General features: G+C 38.2%; 2 pseudogenes; one reads left to right on the forward strand and one right to left on the reverse strand.

Moving 5' to 3' along the window:
• Window positions 1–8,508: 8,508 nt before the first annotated feature.
• On the reverse strand, window positions 8,509–9,827 carry LOC118854726 (annotated as a pseudogene).
• Window positions 9,828–15,110: 5,283 nt separating this feature from the next.
• LOC118855541 lies at window positions 15,111–16,574 on the forward strand (annotated as a pseudogene).
• Window positions 16,575–20,374: the final 3,800 nt, after the last annotated feature.

The raw sequence follows: 20,374 nt of genomic DNA on the forward strand, positions 1-20,374 counted from the left end.
GGAGATCACACGGACCCACTGGAGATTTTTGTTTATCTGTTGGTTTTTAATAGGGTGGGGTGGTGTTGCCATTATCAGAGACATGTTTTAGGGAAATTAGTTTGATAGCTAAATGGAAGAGAAACTGGAGTGGGCAGAGACTTGGGGTGAAAAGCCCAATAGCCCAGGCATGAGGTGATGAGGGTCTACACCAGGCTGGTAGCAGTGTCAGAGAAGAGAAGAGAGCATATGCAAGAGATCTGGGGAAGGTGAAATTGGTGAGAGATTGGTTATGGGGTATGAGAGTGGGGAGTCCAGGATGACACCTAATTTACAAGCCTTTGTGATCGGGAGTATGGTAGCATCCTCTATGATAATGGAGAAATTTGGAGGAGTGGAAGGTTTGGGAGGTTTGGGGTGGGGGGCAGATACTGAGTTCAGTTTTGGACAATGTTGAATTTTAGATGTTAATGGAACATCCAGTTTCAAATTTCCAGTAGTCCGTTGGAGACCTTTTTTCTTGAAATCCAAAGGGAGTGTGTGACAAGAAAAGGTTGGAAATTCCTGGTCTAAAAGGAAGGAACAGTGGCCTTGGTACTAAATGACCCAACTTTCAGGCCTTATTTCACTTCTTATAAGCTATGAGATTATGGGCAAATCATTCAGTCTTTCTGCAAGTGATTCAAGTTATCTAAGCCTCAGTTTTTCAACTGTAAAATGGAAAATATATCTCAAAGAGACTTTTAAAAATCCTACTTCATAAACCAAAAAGTGCTATTTTTTTTTAAAAAAGACTTGTCTGACTGTTTTCCAGACACTCATTGAAGAGGTTGCTAGAAGAAGTTTTAAACATCTAAGGATAAATTAAATTGCTAGGATTCTCGATACATGCAGCTTACTTTTCTGAGCAAGGCTTTTCAAATAAAAATCCAAGCTGTTTTCAATTTCCAAAGGGAAGAAAGTTCTGGTGCTAGAATAAATAAAAAAGGTTCATGTTTTAGGGCAAGATTAAATCTACGTGAGAAGAATGAAAAAAAAAGGGGTAATGGCACTGGAGATGTTCAACCAAAGCTAAGTTCTAAGGTTAAGTCTTTGATGGGAACGGTAACTAATGTTTAGCGCAAATGAGCTATCAATGAGCTGAAGTTTTAAATTAAAAATCTCTAATAGCTTCTGCAAGAAAATCTTGGGAAAAATTGCACAGACCATCATCATTTACATAGGAATGAAACCTCCAGGCTTCCTCTACTCTATATTTTATTCCTTCTCATCAGTTTGAATGCAAAGAATGACGACACAGGGTACTGACCCCAGGGAAACTGTGCTAGAAAGGACAAAATTTGTTCATTTTAATAATATTTCTACAATCTATTTATTGCACATGATGCAACATGTCAACGCACCATTAAATATATGTCTTTCCTATCTTTATAATAAGTCTGAATGTGTGTTAAAGGAATAGTTACAAAGGTTTTTTTTTTCCTTTCAAATTATTCCAATTCTTAGGTTGTATTATAACATTGATACAACTATACATTGACAATTTTATTTTTCAACTGACTTTTAACATAAAGATGAATTATAATGTTTCTTAAGCAAATTGCTCCATATGTTTAGAGAATGTACTATTTCTTTTCCTTCACAAGAAGGTGAGAGAGGAGAACAGGATGAGGCAATGGGGCTGGAAGAATTCCAAACCAAGTCAAATACTTTTTTCCTGACCTGGATTGTAATTAATGGACACATTGCAGCATTAGCTTAGAATAGCCTGAACTTGCATAGCCAAACTGATATTCTCCAAAGCATATTGGTGCCTGCAGGCTGCAATCTGCCTGTAGGTGTTTATCTGAAAAAAACCCTATTGAAAGTGAATGGAAATCAAGGTGTTTTCCCAGCAGTAAGAATTAACCTTCAGAAGCCTTGTAGATAGTAGTACCTATACCAAAACATATGCAATGGCATATGGGAAGCCCACCTCTAAGTCTATGCCAACATCAATAAAATAGGCTTGGCAGTTTACCCGAAGAATTACATTTACCAGAAACAAATTTGAAAATAGTGACTCAAATGATAATTTAACAGTAAGCTGTCTTTAAAACACGGTAGACACTCAACAAATATTTATGAGATAGGATGGAAAGAGATTGGGGAAGGGGATAAGATGGAAGGGAAGTGAAAATGGAAGGAAATACATATTTAGATGGTGCCTACTAAGTGCCAGGCACTGTGCTAACTGCTAAGAGATGGAGGTGAGAATAGAGTAGGGGAATGGGGGAAAGGGTTGAACTAGAAAGCTGCTAAGGTCCCTTCCAAGCTTCAGATTCTGTGATGAGAACAGAGGGAGAAAGATGGAGAAGAAAAGAAAAGGAAAGGAAGGAAGGAACAGAGAAGGAAGAAAGGATGAGCAAACGGATTACTGAGCTTTATATTTTGTCATATATTTTATATGACCAGTTCTTTCATCTAGAAGTCTTGACTTTTAGTGTAGACGTGTATTTTGATCAGGGTAATAAAAATTATTTTAATATAAACTAAGTCATCTCCTTAACATCTTCTGAACAAACTGATGTATCAGTTGTAAGTCTTTCTCAGAAGTGTATTACTGATAGAAATAGAGCCCAAAAGACTTGCTTAAGGGATAGAGTGAACCAGATAAACCTATACAAGAGTGTTTAAGTCCAAGGATAGCTTAGTGGAAGTTGTGCAGAATCTTTCCTGTTCTAATTTTAACCTCTGAGGTCACTGGACAAGATGAAGTTTCTTCTAGCTCTAATTCTTGGAACCTATGGTCCTCTTGGTAAAAATGCAGAAATAGTCCAAGTACCCCTAAAAGGAGGACAAACTGGTCTGGTGACAGGAGGGTTTCTATAAGATAATAAGAAAAAGAATTAAACCTACAGTCAACTTCCCTCTTTGCAGTAAATGAAATTCAGTTTTATCATACTATTGCCATCTTTGTTGCTGTCGCACTCCCAACCTTCTCAATTATTTTAGTATTGTGTTTAATATTCTCTACCAGTTCTTCACTCCTTCCCTGCCATCATGCTCAGCAACTTCAATATTCAGACTTGCCACATAATTTCTCAAAGACCTCCTCTCCAAGTCTGTTGTTGTTGCTGCTGTTGCTGTCCAGTTGTTTTTTCAGTCTCATTTGACTCTTCATGACCCCATTTAGGGTTTTCTTGGCAAAGATACTGAAGCACTTTGTCATTTCCTTCTACAGAACATTTTACATAGGAGGAAACTGAGGCAAAGAAGGTTCAGTGACTTGCCCAGGATCACTCAGCAAGTATTTGTGGCCAGATATTAACTCAGGAAGATGAGTCTTCCTGATCCTAGGCCCAGCACTCTATCAACTATGCCACCCGGCTGCTCCATCTCCAAGTACAATTTGCTATGTGGAAAAAATGGCTTTCAGTGCTGGGGACACAGAAACAAAAATCAGAGCCATGTGCCACTCTCAAGGAGCTTACTTGGTTACAACTTTGTAACTCATTTTCACCTGACTTACATTACTCCAATTCCAAAGATACCAGCATTTTTCCATAGGAAGTCATGGAAATGACTTCACCCACTACAAATTCATATTATTTAAGCTCAACTGATTCCCTGTTACTAATCAATATTTCTTTTACTTGATTCTTCTTGACTCCTTAGCTCATTCCCCATAGGAACTCTTTCAAAACTTTTTATACAAAACTTTAAGATTCCATTCTTTTCTCACCTCTTATCCTTCTATGTTTCACACTCCTTCTATACCTTTAATTTGCCCTTATCATGTCTTCTGATCTATTGATCCATACACATGCTCCTATCACACTTTCTGGTTACTTACCTCTGTACCCAGCTGCCATTTTTAATATTTCTTTGCTGTCCCCTTTGGTTTGCTCTCATTCCTGTCTTTATTCTTCATTTAAGCCTCTATTTTCAATTTATCTATTCCTGTTGTGCTCTGCTGGGGAAAAATCCTAAAATGGAGCTGATTTCATTCCCTACTTTATTATTATTATTGTTGTAATTGTTTTGATCATCATTGTCCCATTTCAATAGTTAAATATTATTAACAGTTTAAGAGGATGATGATGATAGCTAGTATTTACATAGAACTTTGAGGTTTACAAAATACATTACATGTGTTAACTCATTCATGTTACATAATGTCAGCAGGGCCCTTGCTATTACCTGACAATACCACTCTTTCGACTCAGTAACTATTCTAAACCTCCCTGCCCTATTTTTGGCCCCAACCAAACTGATTCCAATTTTTACAACACTGAGACCATCTGATTTTAAATTCCCAGTTTCCCTACTCCTATCTTTGAAGCTCTCCAGCATCAGCACGCACTCTCTTTTTATTCCATTGGGTCACAAGAGAGGCATTGCTACTCATGGAATCACAAAGTTGGTGTCCACTGGTGTCCCATTCTTTCCTATCAACCCCATGACTTTGCTCCAGCAGTCATCTTTTCTTTCTCTCATGCATTTTCAATCCTCTCTCTCCACTACTTCTTTTCCAACTACTGAAAAATATTGGTTTCCCTGATCCTAAATACCTTGTTCCTTTAGCTTCTTCTATCCCATGACTCCATTCCTGAACTGCTAAACTTCTTGGAAAATATGTATACATAAAATGCCTAAATTACACTTCCGCATTACTCATGCACTAATAAATTCTTTCATGTGACTTTCAGATACCACCTTGCTAATAAACATACTTCCTCAAAAGTCACCAAAGATCTCCATATTGCCAAATGCAATGACCTTTTTATCAGTCTTCCTCCTTAATCTTCCTGGAGCATATGGCGGCATCAAACACCCACTCTATACACTAATCTCTCTTTTCTTGACTTAGGAGACATCTTGTCCTACTCTCTCTTTAATTACTTCTGTTCTATCTCCTACACTTCTTATGCTTCCTCTCCACCCCCTTAATGTGATTATTTTCTCAAAAATCTATCTAGGCTGGCTTTCTTTTTTTCTCTACTTTCTTTATTTTACCATTCCTAACTTATCTCATTCACTCCAAATCTTTAATAACTGCATCCTTCCAAATCATTTCCAAATTTAACTTTTCTAGCTCTTCTGAGGTTAAGGCACATTTACAACTTCATTCAGAATATCTTTGCTCTATGAGCAAAGCAGAATTGAGACAGCTCAAAGGAAACGCAGGATGCGCAGATTTAGAACATCCACCACAAATGTTCACATAGACTATTTGTGCCTGACCTGTGGTAGAGCATTCTGAGCTCATATTGGTCTAATCAGTCACAGTTGGACACACTGAAACTTGACTCTAGCACAGTGATGTCATTTTGGTCCTCTTCAAGAGCAAAGGACAAGAACAACCAACCAACCAACCAACCAGCTAACACAGATGTATAATCAACAGCACAAACCCTCCCTTTCCTAGTTGAATTTAGAAAGCCAAATTCTGCTTCCATCATGAAGTTTCACTCTCCCAATGCCAATGGAAATAAAGGAAGGGAGAAGAAATTTTTCTTTTAGACCTCACATAAAATTTTTCTCTGCAACTCTTTAATGTATGCATCATATAATATTATAACTATGTGTTAACATTTTGTCCTCAATAGGCTACACTATATATAAAAGCAGGGCTCATGTCTTATCCAAATTCAATAAGTCTCCCACCACCTTGCACAGTCCTCTCCACATGGTAATTATATTGATTGAATGAATAAAGGAGAATTAAGCTCCACTTACTTTCTTATTGCTTCAGGAAACTAAGATTATAAATCACAGATAGATTTGTCAACCTGCATGAGAGAAGGAATTTCTACAAAAGGAGTTCCCCTACACTGATGAAATCACAGGCTCAAATACCATCTACCTTTCAAAAGGAAGATATCCTTGATATAAAGATATACACTATCAAAATGAAGCAATATGAATCTAGCTTATGAATGCTGCAACCCCATTCAAAATTATTTATATATTGTATATTTGGCAAAGACTAAACCTATTAAATTAGAATCTTTTCATTTAATTGCCGTATTTAAGGTTATATTTTACAGACTCTTCACAAAGCTTTAAAAAGACGTGACTTACTGTGGAAGAAACCGAAGAGCTTCCCTTGAGTAAAAACAAACTGTCAACTGTCATTGGAGGATTACAAATAGTAGTCATGCTTAAGATTAAACATAAAAGTATAAATCTTGGATATAGACTTTTTCCCAGTGTTACAAGGCACAAGCAAAAGAAAAGAGATGGAAAAATAGCCTACAGGAAACCATTCTTTTTTTCTTCTCTGCTATGTAATGACAGTACTCTGTCATAAAATGATATTACTATGAAAAAGTGGTACCATTTTTTGTAATACTAAAGTCCATCCATTGATAATTTTTATGTCTTTTACCTGAAGCCATATTTGCTTTAACAGAGTACAATAAAATAGCAACAATTTGAATAATGGGAAAGGCCACCCTGAACAGTGAGGAGTCTGAATTCTAGGATTTTCTTTTTTTTTTAAAGAAATGTAGTAATAGTTAAAAACCAAATGAAAAGCTGATGAAATTTCATAAAAATCAGAAAGATGTAAAGCAAGATAACCTTAAGATACTATCTTATATCTACAAAAATGACTAAAAATAGAATGGAAATAGGAAATAATATTGTTGGGGCTACATGAAAATAGTCACATAAATACATGGTTGGTGGCATGGTACAGTTGGTGAAAACTTTAGATGGCAGTCTGGCAGCCTACAATTAGTCACAAAACTAATCATGCCTTCTGCTAGTGATTTCACTGCCACTACTTAGGGGAGAATACAGACAGTTATGGACTATAAGCTAGCACCTATAAAGTTACTGGACTATACATGGTCATGTTACGATCCTTAATCTCCTAAGCTGTAAAATGACTGGACACTTTGATTTCATTAGTATTAGGAACAGAAAAATGAGAAAACCCTTACTACCAATTCAGGTGGGCCCCTTTTCTTCAACTTGCAATGTCAGAGATTTCCCTAGTACATTGAGAGCTAAGTAACTTTCTTAAAGTTGCATAATACATCAGATGAAAAACTTGAACAAGGCCTTTCTAGCTTGAAGATCTGCTCTCCTCTCTGTCTTACACCTATTGCCACACTGTCTCTAAGTAGTAAATGGGAAATGATGTCACTTGGAACTGACCTATCAGACTTTTTTTGCTTAGCAAATAGAATAAAGCAATAGTGCCTCTGAGATCTTAACATACGATTTAAATTATCAAATACTGACATGGTTCTGTGATCCCACAGATTTTGAAGTTTCTTCCAATGATGATGCTAACCTATCTGTGATTACCCATATTATGTGAATACTATCCATATTCTTCCAAAAATTCACCATCAGGGCAAAAATCACCCAAAAGTCCCAATTCCAACACATGGGAGGCCTTGCTTGATTTCTTTTGACATGGAGAGGGCAGAAGTAGAGAATTCTGAATTTTCACCTGCCATCCTGTATTCCCAGGTCATCTTCTCATCATATAATTCCTTGATGATATCCCTTATTCCCATTTTTCCCCCAGGTTTCTTTTTTGGTCACATGTTGCAGCCTGTTCTCACCATCCATGCACCTCTACTTTGTGTAAAGTTTATCTTTAGTTCTTTGTCAGTGTTATTCCACATGTTCATATAGAAACACCAATAAAATATGAGTATTGATAGGTCTTTGTTTTCATGGGAAGCTTAATCAGTAAAAGAGTGTTCCCAGTTACTTAAAGCAACCTAATCTGCTCCCTTTCTCCTTTTAAACTCTAAGCCCAGTTTATTCTGCACTAATATGATATTTACTGCTATATATTTGTAGCTTTGTATCATCTCTATATCTACCTTCTTATCTATCACATCCATCCATCTATCTATGCATAAGTTCTACAGGGTGTCTGTTCAAGTGCATGTTAAAATCCAGGCAACAGACATTTTTTATCCACTTGGTATTTCTTCCACAGATGGACAGACCCAATTCCTTTGTGTAGGTATAGATCTCTTCCAAGACTTTTGTGATATCCTTGAGCTCGATGCAATTGGCATAATGTTATCCACAAACAGGAGCATCTGGAAGACTTTACCATCCACAGGGCATGACTCTTCCTTTGATGATTTTTGCATGGAAACTCCTCCATTTCAGGAGTTCTCATGCCCTTGGAAAGCTTATATCTATGTTTCATGCCTCATTTGATGTTTTTTTTGTGGGTTACTAAATACTTTTATTCTGCACATAGGAGCCACTAAGCATTTGGCCTGTGGGCTCATTGGGGCTGCAACACAAGGACATGGCTCCACACATCAACACCAGTGTTGGGGGTGAGAACAGGTGATTTTAATCCAGTCACAAAATGATAAGGGTCTTCCAACAGATAGCCAGATGATCAAGTGGTCTCTGGGGTGTAAGACAGTTCTAATGAAGCAGTGAGAATATCACATAAAGGTGAAAGGAAGAGGGAAGTTAAGCAGCAGAGGCCTCTGCCCCCAAAACAAAACTGGTCTAGTACTTGGTGCTGCCCATTCTTAGGACAGGAGCAAACTTCTAAAGAGGTGAATGGCACTTGTGGGCTCTTAGGCCTCCTGACCACAGAACTGACTTGTTGCTGAAGTTCCTTCCAGTAAATTTAGCCTTGCTGCTGAGAACCTGGTTATACTTGGCCAGATGCACAGATTGGCAGGGGGCAACAGTCTTGATCTGCCCAGTGCAGAGGCCTACCACCAGGTCTGCAATGAAGGTATCTTCAGTCTCCCCAGAAAAATGGGAAACCATTACTCCCTGCCCATTGGAATGGGCCAGCTTGCATGCCTGCAGAGATTCAGTCACAGAGCTAATCTGGTTCACTTCGAGTAGGAGGCAGTTGCAGGCTTTCTAGTTCACAGTCTTTCCAATGCACTTGTGATTGCTCACTGTGAGATCATCCCCTACTGCCTCGATGCCAGCAGTAGCAGTAAAATTCTTCCAAGCTTCCCAATCATCCTGGTCAAAGGGATCTTCAATGAACACCACTGGATAGTCCTCGATGAAGCCCTTGTAGAGTTCCCCAAGGTCAGAAGAGGAGATGTATCTGCTGGAATCATCAGGAGACTTGAAGTCCAAGTCATATTTCCCAGATTGGAAAAAATTCTAAGACAGCAACATCCGTGCCAATTATGACCTTATCAGTATAGTGAGCCTTACCAAGAGCATTCTTTAGCAGGTCCAGAGCTTCTTTATTCTCCAGGATGTTAGAAGCAAAGGCACCCTCATCCTTATGTTGGTGGTGTACTGTCCATATTTCTGCTTAATCAAGCTCTTCAGGTTGTGGTAGATCTTAGCTTCAATGCACATGGCCTCCTTAAAGTTTGCTGCTCCAACAGGGAGGATCATGAACTCCTGAATGGCCAGCTTGTTACCAGTATGGGAGCCACCACTGATCACACTGAAGGCTGGAACTAGCAGGATGATTTCATCATTGCCTGCAAGGTCAGCAATATGGCGGTACAGGCAGACACCTTTCTCAGCAGCTCCAGCCTTACAAATAGCCAGAGACACTTCCAATATGGCATGTGCACCAAATTTAGATTTATTCTCAGTGCCGTCCATCTCTATTATCAATTTGTAGATCTTCTCCTACTCCACAACATTCAGTTTCTTGCTAACCAAGGTCAGGGCAATAGTTTTATTAATGTACTTAATTGCTTTTGAGACACCTTTCCCCATGTAGCGGGTCTTAGCATTGTCTCAGAGCTCCAGGGCTTCCTAGAAGCCCCAGTGGGCACAGCAGCTCAGAATTTACCTTTTTCAGTGTAGAGATCAACTTCGACAGTGGGGTTTCCAGGAGAGGCGAAGATCTCTCGTGCCTGGATCTTGTAAACAGACATGTTAAGTTTTTGGATGGGGCTTCCTCTGCTGGGCTCAGAGAACAGAGGCCAAGGGGTCTACCAACACCGAGAGGGAGCATTAAGTGCTCATCTGATGTTTATTAACAGAGGGACATTATTATCTGGAATCCTGAATGAGTCTGATGTATGGATAAGAAAAAAATCTGGATGTAAAAGATTTTTAATACCCTGTTTTCTTCTACTTAATCAAAAGTTTTGCCCCATAATTAAAATCAGCAAGCATAATTGGATAAAATATCAATATCAATTATTATTATTGTGGAATAGTGGTCATTTGCTAAAACAGTGTTTGAGGTTGGCTCTTTAGCAGTTTTATGTGGCATCGAATAAGACAGAAACAAATGGATTGGCCGAGAAAGAAAGGCTGGCTTCTAGATACGACCTGAAGAGATTCTGGTCTAGGACGGGAACTATGGAAATGGAAGAAAGGGACTAAAAATGACAAACCATGTGTACCTGTGAGTATAGTGGTTGGGGGGAGAAAGGAACTTGGTAGGATATTGTACTTTCTTATCTGCTGAGAGAAAAGGAGACAGGAGTTGAAAATCACTCTAATCTACAGGGCTGGGGAGAAAAGGAATGGGGCTTCTGCTGTTAACACAGGAAAGCAGGTCAGAAATGCCTATTCTGAAAGGAAAATAAGAAGGTCCAGCTAACGAATTTCAGATGGAGAATGGATATTCAACTGTCATTATGTCAATACGACTCCTGGCAAATAACGAAATATTCAAAGAATGAAAAAATCACTGGCAATAATACTCTATGGAAACCATTTGGGTATTTATTTACAAGTTTTATTTTCTCAGCAGAATATAACCTTTTTGAGGGCAAGGATTATTTTTCATTTTGTCTTGTTCTCATAGGATCTAGCACAGCGTCTTGCATAACAAATCACATTACAATTAGATTTGATAGCTATCTCCACACTGAGAAGGAATAAATTCCCTAAGGCAATAAGTAGTAAGGTACAAAGAATCCGAGACTGAACTTAGTGTGAAGAAAGATGGGGACAAAGAAAGAACCAGAAAGAAATCATTGATGGCCTTAGCAAAAGTTGGTCTAGTGGAGTTCATCACAGCCACAGTTGATTAACTCAAGCTTTTGCCTACAAAGAAAGATTTTGTAGCATACTATTGCAGGTGATTTGCCCTTTCATTCTTTGCCAGAAATCAATGTCATTGCAGTTCCAGCTATTATGAGTCATCCTATAGGGAAAGGGCCAGAAGTACAAAAACGGAATATACAAAACTAGATTCTAAGTGTTAAAGCATACCTCTCCATTACTCTGGGTTCTAACTCAATGTTAAATCATTCTGACAACACGTGTTAGGGAAAAAGCAAAATCTTAGTATATCATTTAGTTTCACAATCTCTACTCAAGAACTCTGACTGACCTGCAACACTAGGAAATCGAGAATGATGCTCAAATAGAGCTGCTGTGTTACTTATGAATAAAAACCACCCATTCATAGACAGGACATGATCATAAAAAAGACAAATGTGATAAAACTGTGAGGATACATGTACTCATCATTAAAAATAATATTCTGGGATGCTTAATATTATGCAAATTACTTGTCTTGATTCCTTCTTCAAAAACAACCACCATAATCAGAGCTTTAGCCAGGTATTTTTATGCCCTGGGCAAGGAGCACAAAGCAGGCCCAAGGCAATCAACCCACAACTGAGTTTGGATGCCTGGCATGATGCTGCAACACATGAAAGAAGCAAGGCTGGGGAGTCAAAGTAGTTCACTCAAACCCATCATCTGGTAACTACCCATTTTAATTAAAAATTATTGCTAACTAATTGCTAAGTGCTCTTGTTACTTTCTAGGTTGCTGTAGGACTGCAGGTGTTATCTATGGGCTCTAAATTTGACATCCTCAGTCAAAGTCTCAGAACCTCATTATACTTAGGGATCTGACTATAATTCTATTTTATTCATTTCCATTTCTGACACGGTAGAGCTTCTCAGATCATTTTACCAGGGGAAAGGGTGATACCAAGGTGACACCCTGAAAAGAATATTGGTTTTGGAATCAGAGGACCTAGATTCCAAATGATGGCTCCTCTGCCACTCACCTTGTCACTTAATCTCCATGGACATTAATTTCTTCATGTATAAAATGAAGGGTTTGAACTAAATGATGTCTATGTCCATATTTAGCTTGAAATTTTTGATCAAGGTATAAATCTTATTTTTAGACTCGATGCTGTGAGTTCATCTAAGCCAACTTGACTTTTAATTGGGAGTTCTCATTAACATTTAAAAAAACATATATATATATATATATATATATATATATATATATATATATATATATATATATATATATACCCCTGAGACTTAGGAAGACAGAAAATCATAAATACTTAGAAAAAATAAAAATAGTGCCTGACGCAAATTGGTAGCTCCCATTCATATGAAAAAACAATGAACTACACAGACAGAATTGGGAACCTAAAGCTCTGATTTGTCCGCATAGCCATAATGATGGCACTTCCTGTTCATAATTAAGATGCCCGTGGAGGCAATTTATTTTTTCGGGATACTAATGCATCATCCCATTTTTAGGGCAGTTACAGGCTAAATGGTAGGCACCCTTGCCTTTTTCTCTGTTATTAGCAGGTAGAGGGCAATATTGTTACAAAGGAAGTTGTAAAGAATAAACTCTTAGAGAAACTTTATAGATTAACTGAAATCTTCCTTCTGATGTCAGCTTTAATTAGCTTAAGCTACTTGGCTGGGATGCCACCCTAGAAGCACAAATTAATAGGATTTATTTAAAATGAGGCTGTTCCTGTCCTGTTTCCAGTTTCAAATTTATAAACCTCAAAAAGACTATAGGGAATTTGGGGATCTGAGTCACATTCACTATCCATTGATTAAAAAAAGAAGAAAGAAACTTACCTAGAAATGACAGGAGAAAAAAAATTTTCCACTCAAGTCTGTTTCATAGCACAGATTTAGGACAGATGCACACCTGATGCCAGTCATTCTGTCAAAGAAAGACCAGCAGTGATCAAGTTGGGAACAGGGTTTTCCATGCTTTTCAGTCCTTTTGTCCTTGGCAGATATTGAGAAATGATGATTCTCTCAAATAATGCAAAAGGGAGCGTAAGGCGAAGAAACCTTAACATACTCCGTTTATTTTAAAAAATGTAAGGGAATTCATTTATGCGACCTTTGATTTTTATTTCTGCATAGGGTATAGCACCCAACTATTACTCCAATCAATAGATGCCCTTATACTACCTGTTCCCTCAAAAGTATTATTTTATATTACTTCCCAAATTGTTTTCAGTTAACAAATCATTGTCTTGTGAAGGAGAGCCAGTTGTTCCCACAGGGGTAAAATGACTTTTCACCTTCTTAAGAGGAGGCAAAAGAAAGGAACTCAGAAAATGTCAGGGAGCTCTACAAACATGAATTTGGCATCTGACCTATAAAGGCAAGGTCTGCAGTTCAGTCAAAACAATAACTTGTGATCATAATGTGCTCAATTTATTGTGTTAAAATTAAAATAATCTCCCCACCAAAAGAATGTATGTTAAAATATTTGACACATCAACAGATTTTTTTAGAAGGTTGCATGGCCTTGAGTTTTATAGTCCCTTAAAATTTCTCACTCTCTTACATGACCTCGGAACTCTGAAAAAATGTGTCTTATGTGTCTTTCCTTGGGCAGATTTTTTTGTAATGTTAATATCTTTTATGTTTTAATCCAAAAAGCCATTAATTTTAAACAACCAATAAATATTTATTAAATACCCGCAATATATGATAAGTCCTGGAGTTACAAAATTAAAAGAAATAACTTCCACCCTCAAGAGGCTTATGTTTTAGGGGCAAACAACAAATTCATATATGTAAATACAAAGTGATTTGGGTACAGATATTGCTAACCGCCAGGAATCTTAAAGACCTCCCATAAGACCCAGCATTTAAGCTCGATTGTAAAGGGAGCCAGGGATTTTCAGAGGTAGAAGTGAGAAATGAATGAATTTCAGGTTTAAGGTCCAGCTTGGGCAAAGTTAAGTAGATGAGAAATAGATTATCTGGATGACTGTACACGAGGAATGTTAAAAAAAAAGTTTTGCTGGAAAGAGACTACATGAAGGAAATTCATGTGTAATAATCCTGGAAAGGCAGACTGAAGCCAGATTGTGAAAGGCTCCAAACACTAAATAGAAAAGTTTCTAATTCATCCTATAGATTTTTTTGATTCTAAGCCACATACTCTTTCTACTGTATAGTAAGATGAATGATAATAGCTCATATTTAGGTAGTTCTTAAGGTTTACAAAGCATTTTACATATATTTTCTTATTTGATCCTCCTCACATCCCTGTAGGAAGGTGCTATTAATAGTCCCAATTTATAAATTGGGAAAATGAGGCTTAAAGGGAATAAATGATTTGCTGGGTCACAAAACTAGTAAGCGGCAGGACTCAAACTCATGTTTTCTACTCTGGTCTGGTGCTCTGTCTACTACACCTCCTAGCTGCCATTTCCATAGAAGTTTTGCCCATTTATACTCATTACAATATTTTTAAAAAAGGGGAAAAAAGTTTAATCCTTTTAAATTCAGTTGAAAATAGCCATTAAACGCATAACATATGCAAGAAACTATGTTAGGTGCTTCTGGGGAAGCAAACTAAAAATGAAGCACTGCCTGAGTCAAGAACTGCCATTTAATTCAAGAAAATACAGTTTATATCACTGGGCTCTGTAATGGACTTAAGTGTCAACCCTTGGCAATCTCTTGGCCCCTACCCTGTTTTGACTATTAGTTTCTAACACAACCCCTGCAAAGGTTAATCCCTGAACCTCTTTTCTGACCAGCATTTTCTAACTGCCCCCAAGAAGACACCTATATACCTCAGTAGTTTCTAAATGCCCCTGTTCCTGGACAGGGATATCACAAAGACATCTCAGCAACATTCCCTCCTGCAGTTTGGTTATTATACGTATTCCAGCTATACTCCCTCTCCTTCTGGTTCCCATGACTAAACCTTATAAGAATCCCTTATCTCCTCCCTCCCCAAACATCCTGTATAAGTAATATGGTGTGTTGTTCTTGATTGTAATTCTACCCTGAATAAATGTTTCACTATATTTACTGATCACCTAGTTGGTCTGAGTTTTTATCCAGGTACACATAGGTAATCTTGAATATTTGAAAGTTACGTTCACTCCTCCCACCACCACCTCCACCACCATGCTGCCCAGGATTTCCTGTATTCAGAGGTCTTACAACATGGTGGACATTGATAACAAATCAACTGATCTTGAACAACAAGACATGGAAGATGTTTAAGAAGAAACTGGTGAAGATGCAAACAGCAAAAATTGTCAGGGACTGTTCAGATGATGCAGATCCTTTACAATTTTAATTCTTTTGAACGTTTGACCCATTTGTATGAGTTTATTGGTCTATTGTTGCTATGGCCTAATCTTAGTATGTCTTGCAGTATATTCTTGCTTTTTAAAAAGAATTTTTTTTTTTTGCAGAAGATTGGATGGTTTATTGGGAACATCTATTGGACACACTGAAAGACTGCCAAAAGTAGTTAAGTGATGTGTGAGTGCCCTCAAAAACGTTCAGGTGAAATGTGCACAGATAGGAGCTAAGTTTTATGAGGAAGTTCATACTCTTGAAAGAAAGCATGCTATTCTTTACCAACTACTTTTTGATAAAAGGAGTGAAATCATTAATGCAATTTATGAACCTACAAAGGAAGAATGTGAATGGAAACAGATGATGATGAAGAGATTTAAGAAGTGAAGTTGAAAACTAAGCTTGAAGAGGAGAAAAAGATGAAGAAAAAGAAGATGGACACTAAAGAAAGTTCTGAATGTCGGGCCAACTTTTTTTAATGTTAATTTGCTCAGTGCTGTGGTTTAGGAACATTATGAATTTATTCCGAAGCACTTGAAAGATAATAAAGTGAAGTTTTCGGATGCTGGCCAACCTATGAAATTTACATTAGAATTTCTCTTTGAACTCGATGAATATTTCACAGATGAGGTGTTGTTAAAGACAAATTGTATGAGTTCAGAACAGGGGTGGTGAGGCCACAAGCCTTATAGGTCCTTGGATGCAGCCTTTTGACTGGGTCCAAGTTTTACAGAACAAATCCTTTTATTAAGGGGATTTGTTCTGTGAAGGTTGGATTCATTCAAAGGGCCACACTTGAGGACTTACAGGGCCACATACTGCCATGCGGCCACAGGTTCTCCACCCTGGGTCAGAGCTAGATGATTCTGATTGCTTCAACTTCGATGGACCAGAAATTACGAGTTGCATGGGGTGTCAGGTAGATTGAAAAGAGAGGAAAAATGTCACTTTGAAAACTAGTAAGAAGAAACAGAAATACACGGGACATTGAGATCATTTAAACTGTGATAAAAAGAGTTTCCAATGACTCTTTCTTCAACATTTTCTTTTCCTGAAGTTCCTGAGAGTGGAGACCTTGATGATGATATGGAAGCTATCCTTGCTGCAGACTCCAAAATTGGTCACTTTTTATGTGAGTGTATATTCCCAAGATCAGTATTATACTCCACAGGAGAATCTACTGAAAATGATGATGATGACAATTATGATGAAGAAGGTGAAGAGGATGATGATGAGAAAGGAAAAGAAGAAACTGATGAGGAAAATGATCCAGAATATGATCCAAAGAAACATCCAAACCTAGCTGAGTGCAAGCAGCAGTGAGCAGTACATGCTGTGGCCTTAAAGATTACTATACTCTCACCCTAAACAAAACTAGTAGTTACTTACAGTCTTATATTCTGTATTTTCTTGGTAGACTCAAGTAAACAGTTTTTGTTGAAAAAGGGAAAAAATGAACATTTAAAAGCCAGTTCATCCCATAGGTTCATTTTACCTAGCATTTTAGGAGTATAATTACTGCTGGATACGTAGAATCTAGTGAATCCCCAAACATGTCCATTGCTACATATTTTGGTTCTTGTGAAGTCTTTTGTCATACACCTATTGCATTGTAGCTGCAAAAATTATCTGAACTGCTTATTGATATCAATATTGATTTAGAGAAAAAGAAATCCTTCTAAAGAATCAACCAAAGTATTTTTTTCAGCCCAGCAGTTGAACGGGTTTAAGTGTGCTTGCACTAGCTGAGTTTTCATTACTTTGTTAGAGAAATGAAGTGTCTTTTATTAACTAGGAGACAAAGCATTTTGATTTGAGAATAGACTAATATATGATTAAAAATTTCCCATAAGACCACATTTAATGTTCTTAACTGTTTGTTTATGGATTTTTAAATTAAAATGTGATATAATGATCTACAAAGAAACTTAGTCATCTTATTAAGGTTATTGTTTACCACTGGGGTATGCATAAAACCTAGTATTTTCAGAAGTTAGCATCATCCTATATTTGTGGAACTCTGTACATTCAAACTGAAAGCGTCTTTCCTTTTCTTCATGGCACTGTGGTTCGCCTTCACTGAAAATGATCAATTAAACCACCATTTATAAGCCAATTTCAAGTTTGTTTGTTTGGGTGTTTTTGCTGCAATTTTCAAATAAATTACCAAGCAGAGTGTTAGTTCACAGCATAATGTCTTTATTTGATCCATTTGGAAGTCTGCATTGATAGTCAGAACTAAGGGACATTATTTGGAAGAAGGGACCAGATTTTTTTTTAAAAAGCAATCCTGCATCTGCGAGTGTGAATAGACCAGAGAACAGAATTAAATAACATAATAACCCTTTAAAGATTATTGTTGGTAAAGTTAAATATATTATGATTTGGGGGTTGAAATTGGAGAATTCTATTTATTTACACATACTGCTATCTTCCCATGTATTTAAACGTGTAGTATTGTTTATTTACCTCACTCATAGGAGTATTGAGGCTTATGAAGTTACATTATATAAAAATTGTTCTTGGTCAATAAAAAGTAAGAAATTTGAGGAAGGAAGGAAGGAAGGAAGGAAGGAAGGAAGAAAGAAAGAAAGGAAGGAAGGAAGGAAGGAAGGAAGGAAGGAAGGAAGGACAGAAGAGGGAAGGAAGGAAGGACGAAAGGAAGGAAGGACAGAAGAGGGAAGGAAGAAAGGAAGAAAGGAAGGAAAGAAGGAAGGAAGAAAGGAAGAAAGGAAGGAAAGAAGGAAGGAAGAAAGGAAGGAAGGAAGGAAGGAAGGAAGGAAGGAAGGAAGGAAGGACAGAAGAGGGAAGGAAAGAAGGAAGGACAGAAGAGGGAAGGAAGGAAGGAAGGAAAGAAGAAAGAAAGGAAGGAAGAGAGGAAGAAAGGAAAGAAGGAAGGAAGGACAGAAGAGGGAAGTAAGGAAGGAAGGAAGGAAGGAAGAAAGGAACAAAGGAAGGAAGGAAGGACAGGAGGAAAGAAGGAAGGAAGGAAGGAAGAAAGGAAGGAAGGAAGGAAGAAAGGAAGGACAGAAGAGGGAAGGAAGGAAGGAAGGAAGGAAGGAAGGAAGGAAGGAAGGAAGAAAGGAAGGACAGAAGAGGGAAGGAAGGAAGGAAGGAAGGAAGGAAGGAAGGAAGGAAGGAAGAAAGGAAGGAAGGAAGGAAGGAAGGAAGGAAGAGAAGGAAGGAAGGAAGAGAAGGAAGGAAGGAAGGAAGGAAGGAAGGAAGGAAGGAAGGAAGGAAGGAAGGAAGATAGGAAGATAGGAAAATGGGTGGGTAGAAAAGCTCTGAGTATGGACCTGGCAATAGAGCATATGGCTATTCTCCAAGGACTACTATAACTAAGTTCAAAGAGTATCATAACAGGGCTGGCCACAGCGTCATGAATTTTTCAGAAGTAGTGACTTTCCAAGAATATTTCAATCACACTTGGTGGAAAGACTGGATACAATTGTAAGGTCTTACAGGTATTGAAGTCAGTGGGGAGGGTGTGTGGTACCTATGTTTTGTGACGCCTAGTACAATCTAAAAATAGCCCTTCTTGCTGCAACAAGGAGAAGAAAATCTGTTTCTTACATTCGATTAAAAAAAAAAAAGATTGCATGCCCCAGGGCCAAAACTAAGATAGTAGGTTTCTGTTCTCTTTATGACTTCCCACTACAACCAACACGGGCTGTCTCAGAGTGCTTTTCTCAAAGGCGAAAAAAAGCTTTCTGTAGTTCTGTTGTACTTGATAAAGGTGCCTATGTTTGAAAAATGTGCACAAAATCATTCAGTCAGGTAATTGCATCGGTCTTTTCTACACTTTCTGTTCTGTGTTTTAAAGCTGCAGGAGCCAAGTTTGCTCTCTTGCCTCTCAGGTAGTACTTGTTAAAGCAATTAGATTGTGAACTCCTTAGAACAGGAAATAAGTCCCATCTCTCTTAGTTTACATGCTGTGCTTTATGCATAATTAGAGATTTATGTTGTGAGTACTCCTAGTATTCTTCAAAGGCCAACTCAGGTTCCACCTGCTGCACGGGGCACTCCTTTCTTATCTCACCTTTTCTTGGGATTAGCACACTCTCCTACTATAGGACTTTTTCACACTTTTTGAATCATTGGCCCCTTTAGCAGAAACATGTGGATCCCTTCCCAGAAGACTGTCTAAGTGCATAAAATAAAGTCAGTAAGATTTAAAAGGAAATCAATTATGGCAAAATACAGGTATCAACATTTTTTTTAAATTCGTGCATGCCAGGTTAAGAATCGCTGAATTAGAAATCACTTTGCATACAGTTTGTGTATATTTATCTGTACACATCCTATCTCCTCCCCTACAGAGTGCAAGGGCCATGAGGGCAAGGGCTATTTCTCTGTAGTCCTACCACTAGCACAGAAACTTGTATGTCATATGTGTTTAATAAACGTCTCTTGTGATTTAAACTTCCAGGAGCCAAGATGGTGGAGCAAGCAGTAAGTCACTCTCACCCTCCCTTGCTGACCTTGAAAAACCCAGAGCATATTGCTCTGGAAAAATCCTGGAATAGTGGGGCCAACAGAAAGATGGGGTACAGCAGTCTTTTGGCTTGGCAGGGTAGGGGGATTAATGGAAAAGGTCCCTCTTGCTGTGGCTGAAAGAGACCAGTGCAGGACAGGAGGCATTCCAGCAAGCCAGCAGCAAGCCCCACTTTGGCAAACTAGCAGGAAATCCTGAGCCCTAGGGTGGAGGAGCAGGCAAGCACCTAAGACAAGGCACACACCAGCCACCACCAACTCCAGCTTAGCACCATGTAAACTACCAGACCACTACCACATCCAACTGCCATCACCCGAGGCCCCAGCAAAAAAAAAAAAAAAAACAGTAGCCAGGCCTCTCGCCCCCAGCACAAGAAGTTTGGGACAGTGCCCCCTGGACCTCAGAAGCAGAGATCAAATTTAAAAGCCAGTAAAAAGGCAAATAACATGAGCAAGAAGAATCAAAGAGAAACAAGGACCACAGAGAAATATCTAGGTGACAGGGAAGATTAAAACACAAATTCAGGAGAGGGCCATATGGTCAAATACCCACATCTGAAACCTCAAAGGGGAATATGAACTGGTCTCAAGCCCAAAAAGTCTTCTTGGAAGAACTCAAGAGGTATTTT

Source organism: Trichosurus vulpecula, chromosome 6 (genome assembly GCF_011100635.1).
Source record: "Trichosurus vulpecula isolate mTriVul1 chromosome 6, mTriVul1.pri, whole genome shotgun sequence".
Lineage (NCBI taxonomy): Eukaryota > Metazoa > Chordata > Mammalia > Diprotodontia > Phalangeridae > Trichosurus > Trichosurus vulpecula.